This window comes from Anas acuta, chromosome Z (genome assembly GCF_963932015.1).
Source record: "Anas acuta chromosome Z, bAnaAcu1.1, whole genome shotgun sequence".
Taxonomy (NCBI): Eukaryota; Metazoa; Chordata; class Aves; order Anseriformes; family Anatidae; genus Anas; species Anas acuta.
Window position 1 is genome coordinate 42,390,017 of NC_089017.1, and position 25,751 is coordinate 42,415,767.

The 25,751-nt window shown below is 42.8% G+C and overlaps 1 protein-coding gene across 6 annotated transcripts in view; it reads right to left on the minus strand.

The window, feature by feature from the left end:
• Positions 1–25,751, minus strand: part of SEMA4D (semaphorin 4D) — a 95,886-nt gene that overhangs the window by 40,795 nt on the left and 29,340 nt on the right. For 4 of the 6 annotated variants that reach the window (XM_068666068.1, XM_068666070.1, XM_068666069.1 and 1 more), the window contains exon 2: positions 3,024–3,087. The gene's annotated coding sequence lies outside the window, so the exon portion shown is untranslated. Of the gene's footprint in view, positions 1–3,023; positions 3,088–21,189; positions 21,297–25,751 lie in introns of those variants that run through there. The other 2 variants (XM_068666067.1, XM_068666066.1) reach the window with 2 other exon arrangements.

Below are 25,751 nucleotides of genomic sequence, written 5' to 3' on the forward strand. Positions count from 1 at the left end.
AGAATACAGACCTGCTTCAATGTTTACTGATGCCTATTCGATAACAAAGATTTTAAGGCTCCATATGAAAAAGCAAACCACAGAACTCCCACTGCGAGACTTTGCTTAAACCTGATTTTTTCAATTTGCTTAGTCTTTGATTCCAAAAATAGACGGAAAAGTTAGCAATACTTGTGTCATTACCTGTCAAAATTACAAAGACAGAAACATACAATTCACCTTTGACAACTGAGTTTTATTTACGTAGTTTATTTTGGACTGGTATAAGGACAGACGGGAAATGCCCCTTGCTTTAGATCTCACCCTGTCACAACCTGAAGCACGGTGCTGTTTTTAGACTGCCTGGTGGAAAACATCATTTCTATCATCTTTTCTTTATTATGCAACACACACAAACTCACTGTTTGCTAAAGTAAGTTAAGACCTCAACCTAACAGACCAGTGTCCCTTTACGACTAATACAAATGTAGAGCAGAGGATTATTTACATTTCAAACTGTATCAAAAATACTTAATAGTTAACTAGGTACTCACAAATTAGGTGAAGCTTTTCAAGATAATTTGATGCATCCTTTACCTGCACCACAAAGCTTGCTGAAGGATGCGTGCTAGGGCTAAAAGGAGGACAAAGTTTCTGAGGAAAATGAAGTTCCCAGTTGCAAGTCGTGTCTAAAATTTTTTAGGCTGAAACCTTCCGTGAGGACAACTGCAGGGCTATGATCTTGGGATCACCAAGATGTGGTGGGCTGCATCCCATGACTGGAGTGCTGCAATGATGGGATACAGGCTCTTTAGGAAGGTCGGGTTGGGATGACAAGGAGTCCTTTATGTGAGAGCACACCTGGAAAGCATGAAGCCCTATGAAGGGAATGGATGAGGAGCTGACATAGACCTTACAGGTGAGATTAAAGAGAGCACAGGTAAAGGTGACATGATGCTGCAGGCCACCTGGCCAGAAGAAAAAGCAGATGAGGCACTCAGACAGATGGGAGGAGCCTCATATTCTCAGGCTTTGGTCCTCATGGACCTTCAATATCTGCTGAAGAGACAACACAGCAAGACCTAAGCAATTCGAGAAGTTTATGGAGTGCAGCAATGATACCTTCCTCCTTCAAGTAAGGGGCAAGCTAACAAGGAGAGCTGCTACTCTGCTGGACCTCATACTCACCATTGACAAGGGGCTTATTGGGAACACAAGGATCAAAGGTAGCCTTGACTGCAGTGACCGTGAGACAGTAAAGTTCAGGAGATCCTGAGGGCAGGGAAGAGAGTGAAAAGCAAGCTCACAACCTTGGACTTCAGGAGAGCAGAATTTGGCCGCTTCAAAGATCTGCTTGGAAGATCCCCATGGGACAAGGCCCTGGAGGGAAGAAAGTTGTTTAATACTCAAGGATCACCTTCTCCAAGTTCCAGAGAGGTCCATCCCTATGAGCACAGAGTCACAAATGCCAGGAGGCCTGTGTGAATAAACAAGGAGCTCCTGGCCAAACACAAACACAACGAGGAAGCATGCAGGAGGTGGAAGCAAGGAGAGGTAAAACGTGGCAGGAGCAGAGACACGGTCAGTGACTTTGACACTCTCCTCCTTAACATTGACAAGGAAAGATCAGCTCATAGGCAAGCTGTAGAGGCATGGGACTGGACGGATGGACAGAAGGGTTGATCAAAAACTGTCTGAATGGCTGGGCCCAGAGAACAGCGATCTGTGGCACAAAGCCCAGTTGGAGTCCAGCAACAGGAGAGTACCCCAGGGGTCACTACTCCAGAATATTCATAATCTTCATTGGAATACCTGAAGAGACTTTTTTTTTTTTTTAAACTCACACATGTTCTTTTCCTAACTAGTAGGAAAAAAAAAAAGAAGTTACAAAGACAAACTACTATGCTGAGAAAAAGGCAAATTACTAAAAGACAAATTACAACACCAAATAAACAAATACCAAAGACTACAAAGGACAAATAGGAGATTAGAAGTCTTATTTTTTCAGATAACTATAGCTGGATTGTCAGAAATGCTGTTAGCCTTCAACTCTGAAGAGCAACAGGAATGAGTAAACACGCCTGTTTCTGTTTGTTTTTCTTTGAGAAAAATAAAAACTAACTCTGGCCTTGCACAAGTCAACCTCTGAGCTAGCAGAGGCTGTAAACATTGTTGTGGGTCCTCGGTCTGGCTGTGCAGAACAAAACTAAGCAGAAGTTATTAATTTAAAACTACACGGATGGTCAGTGGGACCCGTCTACAGCTGCAGTGCCAGCACCTTCTGCTAACCTGGATGTTGAGCTACGTCCCAAGTCCAGACAGAATTCAAGAGCTGCCCAAGGGAGAGATGTGTTTCACTCTATTCCCCTGTGTTATGACAGCATCACTGCTGCAGTACGAACTGTTCAAATGACCAAGAAATAAGATCCATGAAGCTCCAAGTCCATCTTCCCCTACAATTTAAACACCCTGTCACAACATAAAATATTGGTCAGCTTCTTCATTATTTCTTCTCGGGCTTGTTGGACTGAGTCAGTCAATAAAAATTATTTGAAAATGCTTACTGGCAACTAATGGTACTCTCAAAGGCACCTGAATGGCTAAATCAGTTGTTTTTATTTAAAAAGAAACAACAAAAAAGACTAGACAAGATGCCCAGCAACACCTTCAAAGATATAGTTGTCTCAGAAAGCAACAGAACTACCCCCCAGACACAATCTTCTTTAACACAGTACAGCTGCAACCCTGAACAGAAGCTTTCAGTGGTAACCAAAGCACAAGTTAAGCATACAGTATGTTTCTGAGTGAATAAAAAAGTCTCTTTTCTCATAAATTTACTGAGAAATATTTCCATCTGAAAGCAAAACAAAATAATAAATCAAGCTTATTATGAAATCCTTATTTATGTTTGCCATACAGATCAAGACCCCAGTCTTCTTGCTTGTATAGGCAATATATTTGTGTGATTAAGAAAGACACCCCCAATGCAGCTATTACAAATCCCACTGCAATAGCAGGGAGGGGTAACCCACATTTTCCCGTACCTGCCACTTCTTGGAGCCTCCTGCGTGCCGCTGGAAACCTGAAGTCGTCAGAAATCCTTCTTTTCTGCAAAGAGATAATAGGCGGAATTTGACATCGTTACCGCATAAACCCGAAGCACTATTTTTGATATGGGAATTATAATAAAACCTCCCCCAGAGGCTGGCTTTCATTTGCCAGATTCTCAGTGAGAGACTGCTTCTGACAGAAACCAGAACCGATCCATCTATATCCCATGAGCCAAGATCCTGATACTGCATTTAATACCAAGAAAAAACCCACGAGCAAACAAAAAACTGCTAAGCAGACCTGATAAAAAGCGTACACACAAGCCTTTTTCAGCCACAGTTTGTTCCCTCTCTCCCAAGCCAGCCAGTACAAAATTATTCAGCATTTGCATCGTGGTAGCAATTATTGATCCTCCTAAGCACCTGGGACTTCCCTTACGCTGGGACTGAACACACAGAGAAAGCTCAGGAAGTTTAGACACCGACCAGTCTCACGAACAATTAGCTCTACCAAATCCACATAGAGCAATCTCAACATTCCCCTGCATTACTGAGCTTACATTATGCACAAGTGTGGAGCAAGAATATCTGGATACTTATGATAAAACCTACTGCATTTGTATGTATTTTGGTATAATCAAAGAAGAATGGTAGGACTACTCTGATGCAACCACAGCAGGAAACATTTACCTTAGTGCTTATTTTAGGTAACATTTCTAAATATGCAAACATATCATATTGTTACATCAGTTTGTATCCAGCATACACACACACACACACTTCCTAATGTGCACCCAACAGATCTGAGAAGGGTATGGGCCGCTTGCAGGGTTAGTGCTTTTAAGCACTAGTCACAATGGATCTGATTTGGATTTCGATGAGCTGAACAGTAAGGGGGCTCCTGCAGATCTAGATGGGAAGAAACTGCACCTAAAAAAGTCGCCACTGTACACCTGAAGGCTCTGTTCTTGATCCAGAGGATTAGAGTGAAAGGCAGACAAGACAGAAGGCCCCAAAAGAAACACACCAGACCCAAAATTACAAGAAAGTGAGATCAATATTACATGGCAATACGGGAAGAGAGAGCCTACGTGTCTGCTTGAAAATACAGTGCCTGTCTGCCCTGTCCTTCAGCAGAGCCCATTTTGTGATGGGCGGTGGGTGTATTAGCAGGTACCAAACGGCTACATCAGATCCACTTTTGCTGGAGAAAAACGTCTTCTCTCCACAATTCAAAATCATTTGGGATACAGAACAAGGAATGTCTGGTTCTTTCCCCACAACATTTTTTTGGACAAGATATCCCAGCGAAATCTTTTTCTATGGCAGCATAGCTTGCCTGAGCTATTGCCCACCAGTCATTTTTCCACAAGAAGCATGTAGGCAACTTGTTTTTGTTGCAAACCCAAAGCAGTTGTCTATCTTTCATTCTTTGAAAGACAGAAAAAAATAAAAATGAAAAAAACACAGGTGTACCGCGAATCATCCTGGCAATCACAAAGCTCTCCGTAAACGAGCCAACATCAGATCATCTCGATGGCAGTACCTACTCAATACAGAAGGGAATTGTTAAGATCTGTAGGAACTGCTACTTGCTGCTGTAATAGGCCATTGATCGCCACAGTTGTTATTGTTAGCTGTGATTTTCAGGTCCCAGAGAGCTTCCTCACAGCTTATTGCTTACAGAGCAAACAGACATATCCATTTTAGCTGTAGGTAGATTAAAGAGAAGAGAAAAATTCTCCTCTGCCTCCGCTTAGAGACAACTTCTAATATTCTGTGGCTTTTACAAGTACCTTCATTATAATGAAGCATTCACTTCTAAGTAGGTACGGGTAGATGCTAATTACTCGAGCAATCCTTTGCAGCAAATAAGCTGACCGGCTGACTTCAGTAGTTCTGAAAATGGTTCATCACAGAAATTCCCCTATCTCAAGAGGCAAGTAGCCCCAGGTTTCTCAGCTAAGATTGGCAGCGACGGAGGAGCTGAAAGAGAGACAGGCAAGTGGCCAGGCCCCAGGCTAGCTTTCAGCAAGTGGATCTCCACAGAGGTGGGGAGATGGAGAGAAGCTGCAAGGCTGCCTCAGCTCAATAACGTGGCTCCTGCAAGCACTTCATTGCTGCTCAGAGAGAAGGGGTGGGAGGAAAAACCTGCAACCAGTTACCTGGTGGTTGTTGGCGTCTTTTGCACAGACCCCAGAGACTCAGGACCTGGCGTGAGGGCAGCTGAGCACAGAGGGAGGTGAGTTTGCAGCACAGGTAGGTTCTTGCCCTTTGATCAGGCCTCTGCTGGCTGCCTGTTTGGGCAACACCTGCTGTCGCACTGCACAAATAAATAAGTAACTCGTCACAGCTTGCCAAAAGCGATGACATAATTGCACGCTAATTCAACCGGGACTTGAATATTACATTAACATTCATGTAAATATTGCAAGTTTTCTGGCACCCTTCAGTCCTTCTGTTTGACCTATATCTTTCATATGGGACTCCAGAACAGAGCAAGAGCTCCCGAGCAACCTTACATGTTGCCAGGCTTTAAGATTGTATTTCGGTGCAAATTTCAGGAGAAAAAAAAAAAAAAAAAAAAAAAAGACTTAGCAATTACTTAAGATGGGGGTAGAAGTACATGGACAAAATAAATTACATCATGAAAAGCTTATTATTTTGACAACTGTGACTAAATCCTCAAAGATTAAAGAAAACACCTACTGGATTACAAATGAAAGACAGCCTGGAATATATTATGTAGAATAACATGACAGTCACTTTAAGGAAACTTTAAATAAGAGAGCTGCAATCTTTCATATATATATGTGTGTGTGTGTGTATTTATTTATTCAAGGATCTCCTTCTCCTTTCAAACTTCACAACACATTAACCTATTGCAATGTACTTCTGACTGTCACAGACAACTTGCACTAAAAACAAACAAACAATAAACTTGTACTACTTCTTTCTGTGTATCAATTACTATCAGAAGCATTTCTTTAATCCCTTATTCAGGCTTACAGCTTAATGCTGTAACTCGGTCCAAGAGACTAAATGAGAAGAAAAAAAGGAGACAGGAAACACAGAAGAAAGCTAGTGAATAAGCAAATTTTAATCACTCACATAGCTCTTTGGGAGATGAAGGAGACAAATTTTAACTTTGGAAATGTTTGTATTATTACAGCATCATTTACCTGCCTTACCAAAGTAATTTGCAGATCAATACCCTTGATGATTGCAAGTGGAGGTGCTTTTGCTACCTATACCTCAAGGCTGACACAACCTATTTGTGGGCTAGCATTCTTAGAAGACTATTTTAGACATGCGTGCAGAAACCACAGGTTAGGCAGACAAATTGCTACGAACAGCTGGTTTACACAGAGCGCGCTAAAAACGCTTCTGCGGCTACTTTGTGTGATTTTGGAGTTCTAAAATAAAGTAATTACACGGAAAGGTAGGTTTGACTACAAAATTTAAGAACCGTACCTATTATCAGCACTTTATTTCAGTAGTTTGGTATGTGTCAAATCAAAACACATGGTAGTTTTCCGTAATTTATTTCCATCACTATTTCCGTAATTCCTGTCCTCTCCTGGGACTGGTCAGCTTGATGATACCTGCTCACCACTTGTGTGAGGTATTTGGGGGAAAGAAAGTCAAGTGGCAAAACATGCTTCAGAACTTACAAAGCCAAGCTTCACAATTTTTTCTCCTTTCCCACCTGCAAAGCTCCACTTTACATAAAAACGTTTTTATTTCAAATAGCTTCTTACTGGCTCATTAACGTCCCCCAACTTTTTCTAAACTTTATGTTGAAAATGCATTTGCCTTGTGCTTGACTTTATGTGAACATCTTTGAACTACAGAAGAGCATTGTGCTAGTCCAGGTTTTGTAACAACAAAGCAAAAAAGCCCTCTTATGTCTCAGTCATTTTAATTTTGCCCAAACTGGAATGGGACCTTCAGCTTTCAATTCCCCCTTCTACGCTGACACTCCTCAAATCTCAGAAAGCTGAGAAGAAAACTGAGACTACTATGGAGAGACAGCAAAAGAACTGTGGGTCCTCCTGCATCCAAACAACAAAATACAAATACAGAGACCAGGCCAGCTAGTACTGCTGGTTGCAATGGAGTTCCTTCATTTTTAAGGATGCTGACAAAAACTATAATTAACAAAACTAACTTCCACAATACCAGGTGGAAGCGTTCGTGATGTTATCTATGCATCCCTACCCTTCTTCAATAAAGGCTTTGAACGTATTTCGTAATTTTAACTTTCCTGCAGATATAATATTATACAAATATCATCTCAAAACCATTTAAATAACATATTTATTACAATCATACTAGTGGTTTTGAATCAAATTCTAGCAAAAACAAAAGGCAACAGAATTGCAACTGTGTAAAACCAAGAGCAAGAGAGCACTGGAGAAAGGAAAGGAGGAAACAACTGCACAAAGACAGTAGCAGATACCAGCACTTCGATTTCAGACTGAACTTTTTAAGCCTCCACTTCAGGGACATGTAAAATTTATGTGTACTCACTATAGGGTACATTTGCTTAGCAAAGCAACATGAGAATATTTTAAATGTTCAATAAACAATGTACCCTTTGAAAAGCAGAGGTCACTAAGAGCGTACCTGTATTCAACACATTTTTAGCCCAAAAAGGTTAGTACAAAGGAGACAATTACTTCAGCTTTCACTCTACAAGCATCATCCCTTATTGTCCTAAAAAGTCTTCTTTTCCTCCTATAAAGAAAGAAGCAATTCATAAAATGATTTGCTGGTTCTAAAATCTGAACAAGAAGAAAGAGTATTTGGAGGCTCGTCTGCTGCTAAGTATTCAACACTTCCTGATTAATGTTCTGTAGGAGAATGAATTAATCACACTTCCAGATCAGTTTCTTTTTTGTTTTTTTTTTTTTTTTAATAAAAAAAGGAAGTCTCTACTACAACCTCTGCTTCGTGGATGTCTTTTCCAAATGGACTATCAGCTGCCAGGTACTCAGCAGGTAAGTGAATGAACGTAATTTTTTCCATATTCACTATGACAATATAGCAACGCAGAAAAACTAAAGTCAAAAAAAAGAAAATCAAAGCTAAGGCTGTAACATAAAACATAATTTTAATGTCTAGAACACATCTTTTGTAGCTTTTCAACTTTATCACTCAAACACTCCCTTCCATTTCCTATAATTTTTTTTACACAAAATGCCTTATCACTGTTTATAGGGGATCATCTAAATAATGTTCAGATATCTCATGAATATAAGTCTACAAAACACCCAGGTGCTATTTCACATTGTTCCACACCAAGCAGCTTTCAATGCTTGCTGCTTTCTTTCTTCTTTCCCTTGCCTTGAGAAATGCATAGATTCTTCCAAAAAAATGAAGGCAAAGAGAAGACATGAAACTGAGTCTCTAATGCATCAAGAACAGAGCTTTACACTACCACCATGCAGTATAATAACCTTATTCTTCAGTAACACATGCAAGCTTTTCAAGCTTTCAAAAGAGTTCAACAAGTTATGCCAGGTACTGAGGCAGGTGACAGGCCCTGAAGTTTTCTGCCTCTCAGAGGAAGTAAATACAAAAAACACTTTGTCCACAGAGCAGTTTTCAGTACCAAAGCATCCAAGCACCCTCAGCCAGTCTGCCCATTCAAAACAGCCAACTGATAATGGTCCTGTACATACCCACACGCCCTGTGAACAGCATGCACTGCCCAGGGGAAGTCACAGCAACGAGGCAAAAGGCAAAGACAACTCTTAAACCTGAAAAGTATTTCCAAATCACTGCCTTTTACTTTGTCTGGTTTGGTTTTGTTTTCTCTTTAATAAATTAGCAGTAGATGGAGAAGGAGGAGAAGAAAAAGTAGGTTTAATCTCAGTATGCATGATAAAAACAGCTCTTCTCTAACCTGTGCAGCAAAGTTTTCCAGCTTCCCAGAGAGAAGTCTTGGTAAAGCTTACCTGTCCGTCGTGAGTAAAGGCTTCTGTGCTGAAAAAAAACAGGGAACTTCATTTCAAGGAGTCACGGAGACACTTCCTGGGTTGTGTAAGCTACAGCAGCAGCCTCCCTGAGGGAGCTGCGCAAGATTGCTGAAGCAGGGAATTTGCACCAAGTTATTCTCAAAACAGAAGAGAAATAACAAAAACAAAACTTCGCTGTGCTGGACTGTATGAAATCCAGAAGCTGAACCTTGCAGTGGTTCAACTATTAAAAAAACTATTAAAATTCACAGGTGGAATTTTCCTATTTTTTGTAAAAACAAAACAAAACCACTCATGTCCAAACAAAACCCCAAGAGCTATAAAGAAAGGATTTCCTCAAGCTTTACAAGTTACGTAAAGACATCTCTGACTTAGGAACACAGGTAAAAAGCTGTTGTGCTTCTGAACATCTTTATCTCACTGATCATGCATTACTACTCCCTTATCACACACACCCCTTCAAAACTATCTTCTCTCTCACGTCCAATTGCACAGTCATATACATACGGAGAATGTCATTGGACTGGTTAGGGTGATACTTCATATTGCCTTAAAAACATGCTCACTTAATGGCAAAACAACCGTGACAGACTGCAGGAAATTTGGACATTCCTGAATCCTCCTGCACTGCATTCCCAGTTTCACCTGGGACCAAGAACTGTGACACCCAATTGGCAAATGGATCTGCAGCAATAAATTGAGCCTCGGGCTTCAGAAGCAGAGGGAAGGCAGGCTGCCTCTCACGTTTCCCTCTGATGTTTAACTGAAGAAATGCAGAAACACCTTTTTCTCGTCCTCACTTACAGTGTGTGATATCTAACCCTCAGAGAAGAAATGTGAAGTTTTGTTTTCAGATACAGGACCAACAGTCTTGAGCAGCAGTGCAGTTTTCCCTGCACTGTTACCACCCCAATTTGTTGTGCCTGGCTCCCACTCCTGGCCTGTCACCGGGTCACTGCCCTCTTCCCTACCTGCAGTATTTGGCGACCCTCTCTTCTATCCATATCCTCATCTACTTACAGTGCAGTTAGGCTTTACTGGTCCTAGACATCAACTGGGCACTGGTAAGAAAATACTGGAACATCCTAGTTTTACAGCTCCCATTACAAATCCACAAACACACCAGGGCGTGTGGATTAAAAATCACCTTCTGCTCCCCAAAATGGGACTGGAGGAAAGAAATGAGGTAACTGCACTCCTCCTTACAGTTACTAGGGGTCCAGCCTGCTTACTGAAAGAAGCCATCCTGCCTACCTACTACCTTTGGGCACTTGAGCCACGGAGCAACCCGTTAGGGAAGTCGACTGATGAACTTCTAGAGGTTTAAAGCAGCTCTGGGGGAAGACAGGGTCAGGTTAATTTAAATCCATCCACAACGCCTCTTTCAGAAGCAGTGTTAGCTTTTGTCAGATTAAATGTATGTGCAGCAGCAGCTTTGAGACATTAAGTCTGAGTCTTTCTCGGAAAAATGGAGCAGAAAACCCAGTAAGTGCTTCACCTACTCAAGCCCTCCCGGCTCGCCTCAGAGCTAAAACAAGAAAAAGCAACCCAGAGATCAGGGCTCCTGGCCTGCAGAAGAAAACTGTGAAGAATTCAGGGCTGTCTGGGATTTGGCCTGTGATCTGTCCCCTCTGATGTGGCGCAGCACCCGCTGGGGACTGAGCTTTCTCTGCAGGACTGCTCGCTGCAAGAGGTCTCCAAAGGAGGCAAGTCAGAGAACCACCCGAGGGCAGGGCTAAGTCCCCAGCTGTAAACGTTGCTCTTTTCTTCCTGCAGCATCATTATGAAAACAATTTACTTTATTCTGCCAATGATGAGTAACAAACTACAGTTCCTTTTCATCAGCTAAAATCTGGCCACAAGGGAGTTACTCGTACGTTTACTTGCTTATTCAAGATGTTCAGCTTCCTCTGAAGCACTGGCAAGAGCACGTACTGTAGAACAGCCGCGTGTCCCAGACAATCCCACACAAATCAGGACGTACCAGGTTTTGGGTCAAAATTCAGAATTCACACCAAACTGCAGAGGTAGGTTTAAATACCTGACACCTTTACAGGACATGAGTTTCCATCTGCTGTTGGAGACTAATGATTTATTGGCAAGCACCACGGAAATGCAGTAAAATGGCTTCAAAATTCTCAAAATCATCGATTTGTCGTATCAAAACACCTAAAGCAAACAGCATCAGTGGTTAAACAGCAATCCTGGCGTTTTTGCTGCTGAAAAGTGACACAACCACACTTCTGAAAAGAGATGACTAGAAGAAGGTTAATAGTGCTTTCTACAGATAGCACAGGCAGAGGTTACTAATAACCATTAGATTATTACACTGCCACTCACTAACCTTCACTATTTTTTAAACTAGCTGTGCATAGGTAGGAGTCAGCACACTTCCATTAAATATGTGAAGAAACAACACACACCAGTGACTGCAAAAAAGTTTGTGCGGGACAGAACACGCTAACCACAGGTGCTCTGTTGCCAAATTCAGTCAGTAACAACTCATTTCGCTTGTGGTGACCCAGCTCCAGAGTGTGAAAAGGCATCTCTGACTTCAGGACAGCTGACAATGGTGCAGTGGCTTGTCGTGTGTTACTACCTCCACTCTCAGAGGTTACAGAGCATCCATCATACCTGCTCCTACCTCAGTACAGTCCTTCCCGTGACGTTAGCAATGCAAAGGTCATTTTGACCATTAGCTATAAAGCAGGTGTTGGTCCATGCCCACGTTACCTCTTTCCGTACATTCAAAAGCATGGGTGCAGATCCTTCAAGTATTAATGCTTCAGATTTCACATTAAATTATGTGTGAGCATGTCAGCAGCAGGATTAATAGAAGCTTTGCCTGCAGAACATTCTCATGAGCATTACTGGGACTTTAACTCCTGCCAAGCCTAAAATGAGCTTTTTCCTATGCCAAATAAATGTAGCAGAGGGAGTCATTACTACACTTGATGATTAACTTTTAAGAATCTTGTTTGCACCATCATTAAGGACTTTATGAAAAGAAAACATACACTGACAGTCACACACTGAGGAGGTTCTGCCTCAAAGTTTGTTGAGGAAACTGATAATTACTGCAAATTTCCAGCCCTTGAATGCTAAGAAAGGCAACAAACTTTGATGTTTTTAATATTACAGAAAAGCAGAACTGTAAAATTATATGAACACAGTAGTCAGAAGCAAGACAGAATATATGTACTTCCTTATGGCTTAACAGTAAAACACCATGCATTCTCAGCAAAGCTGACCTCTGAGCACAACAGCAGCTATTCATATCTAATCTCATATCAGAAATCGATACCCCAGAACCTTCACAGCTTACAGATTTCAAATGTCACCCTCAAAAATGAGGTTATGCTCAGCTGTATGCAAAAATGAATTACAGCCTAGGGAGATCTGACAGAGAACTTGATGGCAACTAACATTTTTAATTGTGAAATGCATTCAGTAGAGGTGCTCACGTTAACAGCTGTTTCCCTGCATCCCTAGATAACTGTGAGTCTGGAAGCTGTAAGTGTCTTCTGTGGTTTCACACCGATGGGCTCAGCACCACCATGCCACTCTCACTCTCCCTCCACAACAGAATGGGGTGGGGGTGGGGGAAGTGGAGGGGAATATGATATTAAAAAGAAGCTCATGGGTTGAAATAAGGACAGCGAGATCGCTCACCAATCAGTGTCACTGACAAAACAGACTCAACACAAGACATTAATGTAATTTGTTCCCTATTGATAACAGACTGCAACAGTGAGAAGCTAAAAGAGAACTAAAAACACCTTCCCGACATTCACCCTCTTCTACCTCCTCTCACCAAACAACACAGGGGAATCGGGGCTGCGGTCAGTCCCTGTCCCTTCGTCTCTGCCACTCCGTCAGGGTCCCTCCCTGCCCCTGCTCCCCGTGGGGTCTCTCCCATGGATGCCGTCCTGCCCGAACTGAGCCTGCGGGGGCTGCCCACAGGCAGCAGCTCTCCAAGCACTGCTCCCACACGGCTCCATCCCATGGGGTCCATCCATCCATCCCCCAGGAGCAAACTGCTCCAGCACAAGTCCCCCACGGGTGGGGGCAGCTCCCCCCAGCCCCCCTGCTCCACGTGGGCTCCTCTCCACGGGCTGCAGCTCCGGCCCGGGGCCTGCTCCTGCGGGGGCTCTCCATGGGCCGCAGCCTCCTCCAGGCCACATTCAAAACCTTCCCACATAAACCCGATACCATATCACACCACCAGAAGGAATGGAAACAAAAAAAAAGAGAATGGCCTAGAGACAGCCAGGTCCTTGCTAAATGTCTCAGGACAGATAAAGAAAGAACTCAAGAATGTATCACCATTATCTACATGGCAATTGCCATTCTGAAACTCAAAACATCCTTCTCTTCCAAAGCACAATTGATAGAGCAAGAAACAAACCTCATTTCTCATATGGCCTGAAAAAATAAACAGGCTGTTTCTGTAATTCTCTTCTTTTTTTGTTCCACACTAACTCAAATCAGTTAAACTTTTAAGTTCCAAGTTCTCTGTGGATACACTCATTTCCTAAATTTCAGGTGTCATGTGGGTGATTTCATGAAATAGTTTAATCAGATTTTGTCTGTGTGTTAAAATAAGTGCAGGTTTCATATTGCAAACAAAATGTTTCTTGCTAAGTATTAGTTTCCTTTTCACTTTCTCCTTCCCCTATTTTTTTTTCTGATTGGTATTACTAGCTTTAAGCTACTGGAAAATTACATAGCATCAAATCAAACACTGTCCAAGTACTAAATTGTGACTTTAATTTTATTTATTTGTGACTAAGGGAACATAGTCTTACATTCTTCTTTCTAGCCGAATATTTAGGCTTAAAGAAGGTGTTTTTTTGTTGTTGTTGTTTTTGTTTGTTTGTTTTTTGTTTTTAATAGATCAAAAGCCATTCAATTTTCCAAGAGTATGAACTTACACTGAGAATTTAAGCCTACTGACAGTCAGCTTGTTTTTCTTATGTAGCTTTGGCATATCTCTTAGAAGTCGTCCACAGTATCCAGAGGTATATAGACCACAAGCTGAATATCTGTATTGCAGCTTAACCACCATTCATTAGATGTTTTGCTATTGCTTTTCTACAGGGAAAGTCTAAACAATACTTTTCATTATTTTTGTTGCTATGAAACCTGTCATTTGTTGGCCTGGTTGCTCATGGTCCTCACTTACTGAGATAGATTCTAAATAGCAAGTTTCATTTAAGCTTCCTTGTTCTTAAAGACTGCAGACATATTTCTGCTAGGTAAAGTGCTTATCATCTTTAACAAAAGATTCACCATTCAGTAACACAAGAAACTGTATAACAGTTTGCGTGCAAGGGTCTGAGAAGTCCACTGAAACGTTCAGCTGACACTGCATACCTCAAGGCACAAGACAATCCGCTCTCTATTGAACCCAGATTTCCATGACTCCCTTTTCACGAAGCCCAAAATTAATTCTGCAGAAAAAAAAAATAAAAATATATAAATACAGCTACTAGGTACCTCTGTTTAAACAACTCCTATATCTTTCCAGAATGAGGGGATCCAAGCATTTTACTGTTGGCACCTTTGAGCAAGGGCACTTGCTCAAAAATATCTGATTAGGTTGTAAGTTGTTTAAATTCTAACATGCTTTGAAAGACTGGTAGCACATCCAAAATTTAAGCGACAGCCAACAGTTATGCAATTTCACTACAGTTGACCCCCTCCATTAAGACTTCTAGCAAAACACTGTCACACTGTGGGTCCTCTTGGATGATGTGAAGTGACATCACTCTTCAGCAGAAAAAAGCCCTTGCTCAAGTATCTTTTTGTTAACATGAAACAAGGAATTCAAATATTAATATTTGAGAACACTTCCCAAAATAAACGTTTTGCAAGGCAAGGTCATAGACAAGAAGTAAGCTAAAAAGTCAGATATTATCACTGTAGCATACATGAGATGCTTCATATTGTTGATGCATACTTATTTTCACCACGCTACTCCTGATACTGCTGCTTACTACTGCTCAGGATATGCAAACAGGTTGTTTCATTCTGCCTTTTACAGGATTTTTTTTTAAGATTTCCTACGGGAATCTTTCCTGTCTGACATTAGCAAGGTTTCACGGGACACTTCCATGAGAAAGTCAAGAGTTTTCCTTAGAAAAGCATGTCCTATACACAACCGGTTTAGATCCTCACAAAGAGCCGACCTGGATTGCTGACTAACAATTTCTCACACCACTCTGTGGTTAATAGGTCTTTCCAACCAAGGCCTGGAACTTTTCAGTGGCATTTATTCACTGCCTAACGCTTAGGTATGTTTCCAGCTCTCACAGGCATATGTTATTAGGATTAACCTCCCCGATCTGTGTCAGCGCAGTCATCAGCTCCGTGCCTGAGAAGCAGTGCAAAAGTGTGGCTTCAACTGCTTCACTTCCAAGGAACACAGAAACTGCAAAGACAGGAGATGGTGACTATCGCTATGCTGCTTAGCAGAGCGCTACACCAGCTCCTGGGGTACACCAAAGTTTCTGGTAAAAGACAGGCTCAGGAAGCCAAGAAAAGTATCACAATGGACCCAAGAAAAGGCCCTTACTGGAAGAATACAAGAGCAACAGTTGAAATACAAAACAATTTACTTACCAGGAAGACTTGAAAAGTTTTAAGCAACCCCAGCATAAAAGATTAGAGCGCTTGTGAGTCTCTCCTGAGACTCACAAGCACTACAATAATGATTTTCCAGCCACTAGCAGAAACTGAGATATGAACCCCCCTGTGGAAGTCTGCACCATATACAGCTTCTACCACCTTCAGCGTAAGCACCTTATGCTTATGGAACTCATCAAGTAATTTTCTCCTACCTCTAAGCCACCTCATTAAGCTTGCAGGGTGACAAACACATTTAATAAACGTATTATCTTCCTGGCTCTTTAACAGGTTTACTCCTCACTGCGCAAGCAGTGGCAGCACAGCTCACAGGGCACCCAGCCACTCACCTTCTCCACAACTTCACCAGGACAACCCCAGACGCAAAGGATCACCCCAGGAAGAGATTCTGCCATCACCTTACAAGAGGGGTATCCTCTACTTTCTCCTCAGCTAGTCAGTGTAACATGGCTGACAGGAGCCAACAGGAGGTGCAGGTGAGGACATGACAGGCCCCACCACCACACAGGGCCTTGCTCCATGACTTTGAGTGCCGGGTGGTGACAAATTTTAAGAGCAACAAGTACCAGAATCCACTGCCTCACGGTCAGTGAGCCCCAGGGCCTGCTCTGGGACACCCCCTGCCACCCACAGTTTTAGAGAGGTACAAAATAAATATTTGGACCACCCTCACTGACTGGGCCAAAGGCACCCACTAAAAACAGGGCTGGACCATGTTCTTCATGCAAAAGCCCCATAAAATAAAAAATCCTGTTGTGTTCTAGCCTTTGCCCCCAGTAGCTTTGAAATTTAGACAAATAGACAAACAAGATTATGAGATCTTAAAAGTCATCCATTAAAGAGGACAAAGCAAACACTTCAAGGCATAATTGCAGCAATCTGAAAGAAACGGACAAAATATAAATCTCTTTCCTGCAACAAGGAGGCCTTCAGCACCACAGAAGAGCATGGGTTTGTTTCTGCTATCAGTCTGCCAAATTAAAATGGAAAACACTGAATAAAAATGCTAACAGAATACAAAAAAAAAAGAAAGTAATTCAATATTGTGAATTGTAGTCCAAAAGAGAAAATTCTGTAACATAAACATGAGTGAGCTACCTCTTACAGAAATGGTTTGCTTGAAAATTGTGTCCATGAGACTGCAGAAGTCTGCAGGGGGATAAGGCAAACCTACAGGCCTTGAAGTCAAGGATCAGTCGAGCCTTGCAGAGAAGACCACAGACAAGATAGGGTTTGGGCAGCATCTAGAGCCTGGAGCACAGACCTCTGCTCAGACTCTCTGCCCACGCAGCAGGTGTTCTTCTTCAACCGCAGCTTGAGGAAGATTGAGTAAAAATACCTCAATTTTCTACCTGCACAGTAAACAACTGCTGATTAGCTGGATTCATGTTTAGCACCGAAGACGACACTGTAATAAAAGAATAGAGTAAACACAGCTTACTTGGGCATATGATGGTCCACACAGCAATGACCACAAGGAAAGGAAAAAAAAAAAAGTTAAATATCCAGATAATTTAATTTTCTTGTTACATGCAGAGAAAGAGGCATTGTGAGGGAGGAAGGAAATAACTCATTCCCAGGCTGTTTTTGCAGCAGTGCTTTGCTGCTTCGGGAGGGATCCACAAGCACCATCAAATGCCATTCCTCTCGAGCTCCTCCCTGTTTAGGCAAAGGCTGTCACTGCCACCCCAGTTTACCTTAAATGAAATCACATTCCAGCATCCCAGAGACTGCACCACTTCATCCATTCACAGAGAAGTATCAGCTTATGGTTCAGAGCTTTCCTTTACCACCACAGGCTCATGAGATGTTCTCATATCCTTACCCCTACTGCTGCTTTCTGCAGCTTCTCGGAGCAGTGTGAAGCTGCTCCTATTTACAAGTGCTAGTGCTGACAACAGGCTCCGAGCTGCAGGATGAATACAAGAACGCTAGTCTGGTTTTCTTTGCTGCAGGTTAGGAAAGCTCTAGAAACAAGGCAGACTGTAACTCCAGCTGAGGATTATTTATACTTGTGTCTTAGCAAGCATTTTATTTTTTTAACATACGGGCCAGGCACTATTATAAATCAGGTTTCAAGGAAGCTGATAATTTACTCAAACAGTACAGAAAAAAAACATCACCACCAGCAGCAAAAGATGTTTTCAGATGTTGAGTATGATTTGGTCCAAACTGATGCTGACTGGACGTGAGAAGCACCTGGTTTGTGGTATTTCTGCAGACAGTTTTTCCTTTTTTTTTTTTTTTTTCCTATTTGTTAAGGTTCTATGTTTGGCAAAACATAAACACAGAAAGCACAAAAATAAAGTATTTCCATGGGTCTAAAAATCAAAGACTGCAAAGTGGCAATAATTTCTGCATTCATGGGAAAAAGCAAGAGTCAGAATAAACTGAGTGAATTTATTTAATCGTAACCACATTAAGCTATTCATCTCTGTGGCAGAATGTCCTGGACTTCATAGCAAACATCTCTCTATGTGAATGGATAGAAACATTTGCTCACATAAGCTGGTTAAATGTGATTCAGCCCAGATGTCCAAAAGGCTTAGCAGTCTTTGTTGTGAGATGTTTGCAAAACATCAAAAAAGAATAACAGACACAAATACATGACAAAGTGCCTGTCCAGCGGACGTGCAAGGCCTGCAGTTCGACAAGGCTATTTTTGGTAATATGTACTGATAAAACTTATTTGTGTACTGTAACTGTAGTTATACAATATTCCATTCTTCTCCAAAGAAAAGGTAAAAACAGTCCAACTTGGACTGTAAAGAGAGGTCCTCATTAAGGTCCCCTCTCTCCTCTATGCAGTGCTGCTGTACCCATCATTAATAGGGAAACAGCAAAGAAATGAGCTATGTAAAACACTGACAATCTGACATGCTGGAAGATACCTGACACACCACACTGCAGTGGAAAGCATTGCACTTAAAGCCTTGATACAGACCCTCAGGTCCAACAAAGGTGTGCCACTAACCAACAAACGGTCCACTAACCTAATTCAGTCAGAATAGTAGTGCTGTTCAGCACCTCCTAGCACCATGTGGAGAACACATACAAGGGATAACATTTTACAAGTAGGTACTATACACGTATAAAAATCATTAGAAGAAGTTGGGATAAGATAATGCAGGGAAAAACTCAGAGCAAGGACAGGAACACACCAGTAATTCATCCTTCCAAAACCAAGGTCATTTTCTTCTCTCATTGTGGAATGTATTGATTCTAATTAAGCACAAGTTTTCCTGCAGCAACAGTGGTTAATATGTCTGGTTCAGACAGTTTCTGTAACGTATATACGCTGCTGGTCTACCTTTAAAAAACAACTTGGGAAAAAAACACAGACTTGTTCTATTACACAAACATGTTTTTCTGTCAGCACACATGTACAGATTTCTACATGACTATTACACAAAAGTGTTTGCTTCAGTATGATGAGACAAACTGATCCCAAACCACTGCCATAAATAAAGGTTTTTCCCCACACACAGTGATCTCACAGTGTATGCATTTCAATGTCACAGGCCCAGATTACCTGCTGGAGGCATCTTAACAGACTATAGACCTAAAACCAGCCAGGCAGCTTGGTTAGAGCCCAAATCCTCCCCGGGACATAGCATTTACCAATAGACAATCCACAACACAGGAGCTCAGCCTACCAGCATCAGACCCTGTGAGTCTCCTCGTGCTACTGAGATGAGCTAAAACCTAATTTGTGACAGAGGCATTTCACAGGTGAAAGAATGAACACGCAATAATCAATACCAATAAACTCCACCACAACACTCTCTTCCCTATTACCAGGTTTACTGCCTCCAAATACAAGTTAAAATAATTAAATAAAGGAAACACACAACCCGGATAGGGCTTAACAGGTAAAACTTTCATCTCTCACTTCCCATCCACAAGAACAAAAACTCCAGCTTCAAATTCTTCTCCTTAAATCCATCCCCATCTTTAAAGTCCAACACACCTTCTTCCATTTTTAGCAGGCTATTCAACCTCAAACCCAAGATATGATAACTCATGCATATTTGCCTTGAAGCAAAACTCTGAGGTTTGTGTTTTAATTTTAGGGTGTGTAGAAATCAAGGAAACTGTACCTAGCTATAGCTCAGGTCCAAGCTTCGAGGACCCAGGAGTTGACTCGATGATCCTTGTGGGTGCCTTCCAACTTGTATAGTCTATGATCCTAATTTCCTCATAACATTTATTTTGACCTTTGATCACATAACACAACTTTGATCCACACAACACCGAACGCCAGAATAAACAGACCCTTTGGAATGCTACTGCTAGGAGCCTTTTATTAGATGGGAGAGAAACTTTCTGGACATCACTTTCCTTCACAGCTTATTTATAAATAGGGCTAGTTATACATGCAGTTTTTGTTAATTCTCTGGAGAAGGCAAAAACACAAAACAAACCACACAATTTTGTGGCAAACAACAAAACTACATGAAAATGTTCAGGACTGAGAAGCAAAAAACAAAGCAAGAGTTTCCCTGCCCAGTATTTAAAATACATGTAGAAAGTGTGATGATTAAATATTAAATCTTCTGTCCTAGTTTGTGCCTATCAGCTTATGGAGCGGAGGCTACACCCCGCTTTTTTTTTTTTTTAAAGGTACTTGGACTGATCACCTTAAATAAAATTGATAAAAATATTCTTACTACCTGCCACAAACTTGGAATTGCAATGTAAAAGTAGTTGCTTTGGCCAATTTTCTCCCAGAAGCAGCAACTGCTCTCCTTGCTCCTAAAGAGAATTTAATGAAGCCATCTGCTCACAGCTGAGCTAAATGTGCTCCTGCAAAAACATCCTGCATTCTTTATGTTCCCTTTTACAGTTCAAAGCCTGGCTAGCATCCCAAGGCTACAACATTTGCAAGCAGCAAAGCAAAAAGCAGAAAAAACATTACTGAAAACGCTGTGCTCACACGTATGTGAAGGTACTTCAGTATCTGCACATACATCTCATATTGTGTATCACTGACAAGAAGTCTGGCAATATTTAGTTTCAAAGAAAGGAGATAAAACAGAAAATTGCAACGTGCAGAATTGAAGCTTGCAGTGCTTGCTTTTGTTGTAATTGAGTTTATGTTACTTGGTAAAGTAAACAAACATGTCAAATCAATGAAGCTATTTAACTGATCCACGATGTTAAAATGCCTCTTACACTACAGTACCACATAAGCTTAACAAAGAAGTGAAAAATGCATGTTCGTTCATTTTCCAAAAGCTCTATCCAACCCATCTGCAAAATACCAGCCCAAAGATACAGATTGAAAGAAAAACTGCTGTAGGGACCACAGGAGAGGGCTCTCATACGAGTGAACACACACCTTCCGTGGCCACACTCAGCCAATTAGGCTGAACATCAGCATCATCTGCCCCCTGTGTGGGCGTGAGGGACAGGAAGAGGCGAACACACACACAGACAACCTGAGCACAGGGACGTCTCCTGCATGAAGTCATTGCTTTTACACACAGACACGTAACAGATACCCACTCTAACGTTTTGATACTTACACGTATGCTTTTCCAATTTCCTGTCTGTCAGCACCCATTTGGCAGCAGACTTAAAAGATGACTTTTCAAGGTGATATACTACTGCATACGATCAGCTTCTGCTGCACCTGGCAGTATAAATAAACGTAAGTGTGCTTTTCCAACTGGAAAACACACAGGTTACATACAATGCAAGTTCAAAAAGGAAAAATTCTGTTGCAAGGTATTTCCAATAAGAGTCCAAAATTAATAGTGTGCTGCAGGTCATCTGGGGACAGAATGTACATTCACCACAACGCCAGGCACAATGGAGCCTTCAATTTAGCCTGGTGCTTCTAGATCACTTTTCCACACAACTGATCATTGTGTACAGCTACAAACAAAACACCACCACCAGAAACCTCAAGAAAATTATGAGTGGTATAATGGAGTGTAAAAACAGAATTGTATTTGTAAGGGAGCAGACTCTGAAAACACAAAACAAGCATAAGCATCGTGCAGCGTTTTGGGTTTCATGGCTTCTATGGCAAGACTTTGCAGTAGGTAGGGGGACAAGAAAGGGAGAAGATTCCCTGTTCCCAATGGGTTTTATGGCGTAAGTTTTCAAAAGGCATAGCTTCTCAGTAGGAGCAATATCTAACATACTAGACTGGCTATTCAAAACTTCATTAATAACCTGTAGCCAGCCATATTCACAGCAGTAGCACGAAACAGGCAAAATCAAAGTGAAACTGCTATTAAAATACAGCAAAGTTCCACACTGAAATGTGAGCATGAACAGCTACTCTGCTCCTGCAGCACTGAATGACAAAATCCCAGTTCTGTGATCACACTTTAAAAAATTTGTGTCAAGTTGCTGTTCACAAAGCCAAGCTTCCTTCAGCATTAAAAAAAAAGAAAAACTGAAATACGATCACAATTTACATTTTTTTCTCCCAGATTTTTCTATAATAAAAACTCGTCTTGTATTCATTTAAAAAAAAAAAAAAAGTGTGAATTCCAAATTTAGCCTTTTCACATTCAGAGAGCAACAAAGGCAAGGCTGTCATTTTTGTACTTCGCAGCAGTGAGAAGCAGAACCAGAGATGGTACCACAGAGACTAAGACATCATTTTTTATCCAGTGCCAGGATTCTCCAAAAGCAAGCATGCTGCTACAGTTACGGGCATAGCTAACTCATCTGAAACAGGATCTGTCTGACAGAGACAGCTCCTAAAGTAGGCCAAGGTTACAGGAGGGACTGTATCACCAAAACGCAACTTCCACAAGAAGCCACTTCTTTAGTTGTGACTGGTGCCACTTCCTCATCCTGCATGTTATACAATTAAAACAGGAGGTTCAATAAAAGCAAAGCAGAAAACACCAGCATGGTGCCACAGGTGTTGAAGATACTCAGCATTTCATGCTTGGAGAAGGCAAAACCACCCTGTAATTCAGATGAAAACGGTGTAAGGAGGTTGTTTATTACTGCCATTGATTTAAAACAGGAGCACGCACCTCTCCTCCTCTGCACTGGCATGTTAAATTGTGCCCGGACTGCAAAATAACCAACCCGCTCCAGCCTCGCCCTCTGTGGTAAGGTGCATCTGGCAGACTGACAGCAGCACGGGCCTTGCTGCAAATCTTTCGGACACCGGCGCTGCCAGTGCATCCATCACATGCCCCCTTTCTGTGAAGCTGCCTGTAATGTTTCCTGCCTTCAGACCATAAAACTGGCAGCCAAAACCACCTCCCATCACCGCCAGAAAGAGAAGCAAACGACCTTCCTACCAAAGGTGGCAGAGGAGCCTGTGCTTAGCTGCCCATGGCCATGTAGTGAACTGCCTTTCAGCGGCACCTTCACTCACCCTTTTCCCCTCCTTACAGCAAGGGAGGTGCCCGGTACCCCCCCCGCTGCGGTGCCACACAAACCCGGGGTACAGAAAGCTGGAGTCCTCCAGTAACGCAGCGAAGGCAGAAACACTGCTGCCCCCCAAACACAACTTCTTTTTAACCAGGGTCCTAGCTGAAAGCAGGGCAGCAGGAACCCATCCTGCTACTTGTTCCAGCACCTCTCTAATCCGGGAAGATTTGCAGGGAATCTTTCTGGGATACACAGAAAAAACACGATAAGCAAAAGCACATGTATTTTTCAGGCTAGTGCTAGAATCACATCTCTGCAGGCAATTTTTTCCCCCTTGTTGGCTGGTGTCTGATCCATGTTACCAAGAATTAAAGAGGTCATGAACTAACAAGCAACTGCTTGAAGTTCGCTCAGCAGGGAAAGCCCCAAAGCTCACTTGCTTGAAGTGTGGCGGGCAGGAGAGGGAAGAGACTTTGAACAAACATTAGCAGAACATTAATGAAGATGCAGAGACTTGCCAACAGCAGACACCATCTCCTCTCCACCTCCACAGCCAGGGGCAGAACGTCGTCGCCTGAGGGACCAGACGAACAGGAACAGACAGAAAAACTCAGAGGAGACTCATATAACCACCAAGCTGACAGCGTCTGGAACGACACTCCGATAGCAGAAAACATGTAACTCATATACCACGCTCAGGGATTGAAAAAGTTCTGTGTGCACGTAGCTGGCTTACCTTGTTCTCAGAGATACAGGAAAACACGAAATTTAACACTTTATGTTGGATCAAAAAATTTATCCTGCTGAAAAACTGAGCCATTCGGTTTTTCTGTGCAGAAGTGGAAGTTGTGAGGTGTTACTCTTCTGCCAGGTCCATACCTGAATGCAGCTCACCGATTTAATATTAGCATGAGGAAACATGTAAGAACTCATTTACCTGCAAATTTTGAAGAAAAATATGCCCCATGTCTTTAACAGTGCAGAAGTGCAGTTTTGGACAGCACTGAGGTTTTGACTGAAATTCTGCCAGCCGGGGAAAATAAAAGGGTGGAAGCGACCAGGGCAGCTGCTGTCACAGAACAAAGCGCCTGTACGTACCCAACAAGCTCCTCGCAGGTTTGTGTTTCTGCTGACCCCCGTCCCGCTGCCAGCATGAGGCTACCCGGGTCTGCACGTCAGCATCCTCCTGGCGCTGGCACAGAGGCTTGACAAGAAGTCAGAAGCATGCTCACATCATGCTGGGAGCTGATCCACCTCCCTGGTGCTCCTGCCAACAGCGTGAGAGCCCGGCCAAACGCCAGCCGAGAGGCGCAGAGGGTGGCTGGGGGACACAGGCTCTGAGAGCCTCATGTCGGGGCTCCTGTCCCTCCCCAGGTCCACTTACAGCCCCTTCCAGCGAGATGCAGCCCCATCCCCGGTGCCTCCTGAGCCCTCCCTGCAGTTACTTACAGTGATGCCCAACCTTCGTCGCACCACTCCCACCAAGAGCTGCTCACAGAGGGTCACAAAGCCCTCAGAAGTCTTTGGTACCCTTCAGTTCCCATGCTGATGGGCCCCGCAGGGCCACAGGGCTGCAAGTGAGCAGCAGCACCCAGGAAGGACCACTGAGGAGGAAGAGAGGCTCACGTCACCTGGTCAGAAGCCTGCTTGATGACTTTTATCTATCTTCTGACTTCCCAGCGCTAAAAGCCATTTGAATGCTGTAAGATAGAGCAGATAAACCCCCAAACCACAAGTTTAGCGAGTACAATTTCTGCCACAGGTTGGTTTCACTGCCTGGATATCCCCAAAAAAAAGTATGAACAAGCACGTTTTGCATATTTTAGCTTACTTTCCCCATGTTGAAGGCTGAGAATGTACCATAAAGGCTCATCTTGCAAAACAAAAAACAGTCGGAGTGACAAAAACACACGCTGCCTATGTGACAGAGACACAGCTCAGCCAACACAGCCCCAGTTCGACACAGCTTCAGGCTGCAAAATCAGGGAGCAAAATCCATCCGAAGGGCTCCGGTCTTTGAGGAAACAGTTGGAAACCAACTAATGTTTAACCAAAAACTCCCCGTCTGACCTGCTGCAAGCCAGACCGACGTTCCCATCAGAAGATCCTCGCCGCAGCAAGGCTGGAGGAGCAGACAGAGCAGCGAGCAGTGGATGACTGTCCTCTCCGGATCAACGAACATCGACGGACCGAACACTGCACGTCTACGGCCAGTGTGCGCAGCTGGCAGGGGCGGCTGCTTTCTTCCAAAACGACGGCCAGAGCACCTCACAGCTGCCAAAGGGACGTTAACATACAACTAAGGCCTTCATGCACACGGGCATTTTATTATTTTTAACCTTTGCTTTTCATGCATCACACCCCTGCGCAGCGCAGATGCGGTATTTTATTTTACATACGTCCTGCTCGCTGTAAATACACACTACCAGAGGTTCCCAAAAGGGACAGCGTTACTGGTACGAAATCAAACTTAGATGGGAAAATCATCTGAGGAAGAACCAGGTGGTCTGTGACTAAAACCCTGGTACCCACTCACGTCCCCACGAGGAGAGCTGTTTGCTAAGCATGTGGCTGGAAAGCAGGGCTCTGGAGCAGCTGAGCCCTAGCTCGCAGCCCCTAGTTTCAGCCTGAACTGCCTGTCTATCAGCAGACTCTGAGGTTACAGCTCTCACACCACTCTGAAAGATCTTCAAGGCCAAAGATTAAATCTCCGCATAAGTTAGCACATCACAGAGCGCTG